A 6,000-nucleotide genomic window follows, 5' to 3' on the forward strand; every position below is an offset into this window, starting at 1 on the left:
AACAACACTTCAAACATCCATGTAATTTAAATCTAGCAAGTTTGATGTTACATGATCATAAAAACTTTCAGACATCCATTCTTTGGTTATGTGGGCTTGTGAAAAAAGTGCTAAGTTTTGTTGAAATATGCATGGCCTTCTTCTGTGTCCTTCATCCATTCAGCATTCAACAGCTGTCTCCAGTGCCTCAACATATCCAGGAGCATTAATTCCAAGAACTTGTGGAAAAATGTGAGGTGGCATGACATGGCCTTCATTACTCACCACTTCTAACACTATCACAGTTGCTGGAAACTTAGTGTGCAAATTCTTCTGATGAGGGCATTAGAAGAATCTGCACATAACCATCTGTCAGTTCTCTTGTTAGACTTTGGCCTTGGTCAAAATATTTCTCATCAGAAAAAAACCAAAGCATGTCTTGTTCTTGAGGGTTTTTAATCATGTTAAGTAACTGCTTGGCACAGACCAGTTTTCCTATTTTTGCAGACATGAATTGGCTTCTCTCCTTAATATCTACAAGTTGTATCAAATGTCCTCACCCACTGCAGTTCTGACAGTCCATTCCAATGCCTGAAGTTCTTTTGTGATGGACCTCATTGATTTTCCAGGATCATCATTGATAATGTTTTGAATCTGCTGGATGAAACTGATGTCCTCATAGTGTCCAAATATTTAGAATTTAAAAAAAAAATTTTGTCTCCTTGCTACAGTTTAAACATTCCTGTTAGAGGATTCCAATTCTACCTGAATTTTGTGTACAAAAGATCTTGCAACATTTAGAAAACTGACAATTTCAAAATTGCTGTGTTCTGCACATAAGGCAACAATGACTGCATGTCTTTTCATTTCTTCAGGGAACAGTTTATCTGCTATAGGGGATCTGAAAATAAACAAAATCTTTTTGATTGGTTTGAAGGGAGTAACATACTGATAATTAAGAGTCCTCAAATACTCTGTCACCTTGTAGACACACAAATATATATATATATAAATACATACACATAGGCAGGCATGACTGTATGGTTATGGATTTCACTTTATTATCCTGTGGTTTTAAGTTTTTTTCTCAGTGCATGGCATCTTAGGCAAATTTCTTCTGTAGCCTTGGGTTAACTATTTCCTTGAAATCAGTGTAGGGAAACTGTATAAAAGCCCGTCATACAATCATATATACATGTGTATGTATGTAGATATATGTATGCAACAAAACCTCCATAAATTAGAAACCCATACTAGAATAAGAATCCCAGTAAAGGACAATTATACAATATCAGTGTATGTTATAATACAATACTAATGTATGTTATATGCAACAAAATCACCGTAAACCAAGAACTCCTAAACAAGTTCAACCACACAAGAATTACAATTTTAATGAAAGGTAACTTGAAACAATGTGAGCACAAGATACAGAAAAAGCACATCACATGCATATTCCCATCTTCAGCTACCTAATGGACATCATTATGGTTTTGATACTACATGTATATGTGCATTACTTTCTTAGACAACCCTAGAAATTATCAGCATAAGATGACAGTGGCTTGGTCTAAGCTAAGCCAGATATCATTTTCCTGAGATAAAATGCAAATAGTTTGTCCCAAATGACACTGTAAACAAAATATTAATAGCTATCAGCTGTATTAGTGTAATGAGTGCTTATTTTGCTAAACCTATCAACAAATGATCAGTACACAACATACATACATGTTTGTGAGTGTACATGCACATGTATCTGTTTATATGCTAATGTTCTGTGTACTTGCATAAAAAATATTGAGGAAAAGAAGAAGATGATGTTTATTGACATTCCTTGCTCATAAATCATCTCAGCTCTGTTTTTGAAAACAAATGGAATAAAAATTCTACTACTTAAAAAACAGTTCAGGATCAGTAACAAGAAGGGCACCTAGCTGTAAAACTATGTCTCAATATACATTTGTCCAACCTGTGCTAGTATGGGAAAATGGACATAAAATGAATGAACATCAATTTATATGTGTCTCTCTATCTATCTATCTATATACACATAAACATATATGCAAACACACACACATATATACACATTCCCATATGCACACACACACACATTAAATTAGTGGTGTAGTAATAGTATTTTTTTTATTGCTATGCTGTACAACAGAATACATCTACAGAAGGTTTTTTTTAGCCCATACTCTATATTACAATAGATAGTGAACAGTCATATATGCCATGCTTGAATCAGATTTCATCAGCATCTATGCCCCCTCTCTAACTATTCTTGAACACACTGCTTATAAACCCAGTTATTAAAGGATTAGGTAAAATGGACAGATCAACATGCATACATAACACTTTCTCGGCAGCTAATTTGAATATCAAATAAGTGGTGTGTTAACAGAGCTGTAAGCTATACTTATGGGTTTACTTCTTTAAGAAAACACTGTTAATGTCACATTGAAAGTAGATACTTTGGTTAATTTACATATTTTTTTCTGTGACCAGAAAAAATACTGCATATATTTTTTCTTCATTTCTTAATAAGCAGAGCCTACAATGCACATTGTGACCAACTTATTAGCACTTCTAATTTCATAAGATCTTAGTCCATTCCAGCTCTTTTCGTTCCAAGCTTAAATTCTGCCAAGGCTAATTTTGCCTTTCACCTTTTCGAAGCCTATTAGATAAGTACTAGTCAAGAACTAGGTTGATATAATCAACTGAATCCCTCCTCTTAAAATTACTGACTTTGTGCCAAAATTTGGAACCATTCTTATCATTGCTATTATCATTATTAGTTGTATTATCAAGGCAGTGAGCTTAAGAATTGTTACAGTGCTGGGCAAAATGCTAAGTGGCATTTCATCCATCTTTATGTTCTGAGTTCAAATTCTGCCAAGGCCAACTTTGCCTTTCATCCTTTCAGGGTTGATAAATTAAATACCAGTGAAACACTGGGGTCAATGTAATCAACTAGTCCCCTTCCCACAAATTTCAGGCTTTATGCCTTTAGTAGAAAGGATTATTAGTTGTATTGTCACATCATTAATGACTGTGTCTTTGGAGTTACATCTACCGCATTCCTGACAGCTTATTCAGCCTCATTTTGACTGTAGTTTGATTTTAAAATATAAAAAAATGAATTTCATTCTTATGAGACAAAGTCAGTAAAGGTCAGAGTTTACAGGGACTACCAGATTCATAGTGAATAAGTAGTGGCACTCCATTGGATACAACAATGAGTGTTCCAGTTGATCTGATCAATGGAACAGCTGACTTGTGAAATTAACATGCAAATAGCTGAGTACTCCACAGATATGTGTATCCTTAATGTAGTTCTCAGGGTGATTCAGCATGACACAGAATGTGACAAGGCAGGCTCTTTGAATTATAGATACAACTCATTTTTGCCAGCAATGTGAAATAAAGTGTATTGCTCAAGCACAAGGCACATTACCAAGAGTGAAACTCATGACCTCATCATTGTGAGTCAAATACCTCAATCACTGAGTCACATGTCGTCACTATTCATAATGACAAAGCACGATATCTTATAGGTGCAGGCATGGCTGTGTGGTAAGAGGTCTCTTTCCCAACCATATATGGTTCTGGGCCCAGTGCCATTGCATGGCTTTTGAGTGGGTGTTATCTACTGTGACCCTGAGCTGATCAAAGCCTTGTGAGTGGATTTGATAGATGAAAGCTGAAAAAATGCCCATTGTATATTATGTGTGTGTGTATGTGTGTATGCATATATATATATATATATATAAATTGAAGAGTACAGTATTATATATCCATTACGGCCGATCTTACCTATCAGTTTCACACCAGGGATTCAACAGAATGTTAGGTAACAATTCAATTATGTAACCCTGCACTCTTCAGAGCTGGCAGTAATAGAATGAAATATGGTGACAGCAGTCAACATATTTCATTCCATCTTGAGTGCAAGGCTACATAATTGGACTGTTATCTAACACTCCATTGAACCCCAAGAGCGAAACTGATTGGTAAGATTGGCTGTAATGGATATATAATATTGTACACTTTAATTAATATACCCAATCTACTGACAAATATATGAGACCATTTTTTCTGACATGGACTCTTAGATGGTTGTGTGTGTGTGTGTGTGTGTGTGCATGCGCGTGCATGCATGTTTGCTTCTCCTTGTCTTGACATCAAGTGATAGCTGTAAATAAGTGTCACAGTCATGCAAATGGTGTCCTTCATTTTCAATATTCTGAAAACATCTAGTCATGGGTAAATATTACCTTACTTGGAAACAGGTGAGGGCTGGTGATAGGAAAGGCATCCAGCCATAGAAAATCCATCTCAACAAATTCCGTCCAAACGATACGAGCATTACATATGAGAGCTGGTTCAACAAATACAATCAGTCAATTAATTATATATTTGACTGTGTATATATTTCAATTTTGAGACTATACATCTCAAAGAAGATCTATTTATATAAAAAGTTTTTTCATTCTACATTTTGTTTAGGATTAATGTGTTTATAATGAATGTCAAAATCCAACAAAGATTTTTTTGTTACAAAAAACATATTCAGTTTAAACAGAAGAATAGTCTTTGTCCATTAAGCAGGAAGTTATTTTGTAGCAGATTGTCTATTCAATTCAAATCCAACATTCTTTTGTATGTCTCTCTATGTGCTTAGTAGTTTGTGTTGGTTAGGCTTATAAACCATCAATCTTCTAATTATTATGATCCCTTCTACATAGCTCAGTCTTTTCAACCAATCTGCAATTCTCAGCTAAAAAACAATTATAACACTTAACAAATTTGTGTGCCATTTTGAGAAGGCACCATGCTAATTAACTCTGTATCACTTCAATTTTGTTAAAACTAATACAAAAAATACTTTCTAAGATAGGGATTGAATTACAACAAGCCAATCTGTCATAGTTCTGTGAAATCTTTCCAGTGAGGTTTAATATGTTCAGGCAAAAACTGAGAATATGAGAAAAATATCATGGATTTGTGATATTGAGTGTCAGTTAAAATTGGTTGGTGTATAGAGTGGAAAAAGCTGACATCAAGGTAATGTCCATGACACTGTACAGGGCCTCCCAGATTGGCAGGAGAGAGGGAGGAAGTTATCCTCAAATCAGATATCTAGCTTGAGTAAATGCAAGAGAGTAGACCCTGCTGAAGTACCCAAGGACCAACTAGTCATATTAAGACATGCAATGGATTAACTCTATCACCCAGGTAAGTCACAGCAGGGTTTGAACTCAGAACCCAAAGAATCAAAACAAATATGGAACACCACTTTAGATCAATAATTTATCAACTCCAAGATGAAGAAAGGTAGAGTTAACCTTGATAGGATTTGAACACAAAATGCAAGAAGTTGAAATAAATACTTCATGGTATTTCATCTACAGCTCAAATAACTGCCAATTTGCCAGTTACTGACAGAGTAACTTAAACACAACACATCATCTAAAGGTTAAAGCCAGAAATACAAGCATTTTTCAGTCTTCATGCAACTAAACCTGTTGACAATAATCAAACTCTCCTAATTTTACAATCAATATTTTCATATGTGTTCTCACTGCTATCTTTACTACAAGCTGCTTCAACTAGAGTCAGTTCTGACCTCATTGACACTTTTGGTAGTGTTTCTAGCTACATGACATAAAATATATGTAGGCAGGAGAGCTCACAGACATGCATGTGTGTATTAAAAAATGCTTATGTGTGCATGAATATGTAGAAATGAGTAAATGTATAGATATATTTCTTTATTGTCCACAGGGGGCTAAACATAGAGGGGAAAACAAGGACAGACAAAAGGATTAAGTCAATTACATCGACGCCAGTGCATAACTAGTACCTATTTAATTGACTCCAAAAGGATGAAAGGCGAAGTTGACCTCGGCAGAATTTGAACTCAGAACGTAATGGCAGACAAAATGCCGCTAAGCATTTCACCTGGCGTGCAAATGATTCTGCCAGCTTGCCACCCTAAATATATATATATATATA

General features: G+C 35.0%; 1 protein-coding gene and 1 non-coding gene across 4 annotated transcripts in view; both read right to left on the reverse strand.

The window, feature by feature from the left end:
- The window catches only part of LOC106876890 (uncharacterized), a 37,821-nt gene that overhangs the window by 22,273 nt on the left and 9,548 nt on the right, over positions 1 to 6,000 (reverse strand). The gene's annotated exons all lie outside the window — the stretch shown is intronic.
- LOC128247727 (U6 spliceosomal RNA) lies at positions 4,768 to 4,870 on the reverse strand. Its single transcript, XR_008264089.1, has one exon. It is a non-coding gene; the product is annotated as a U6 spliceosomal RNA (small nuclear RNA).

Source organism: Octopus bimaculoides, chromosome 4, assembly GCF_001194135.2.
Source record: "Octopus bimaculoides isolate UCB-OBI-ISO-001 chromosome 4, ASM119413v2, whole genome shotgun sequence".
Lineage (NCBI taxonomy): Eukaryota > Metazoa > Mollusca > Cephalopoda > Octopoda > Octopodidae > Octopus > Octopus bimaculoides.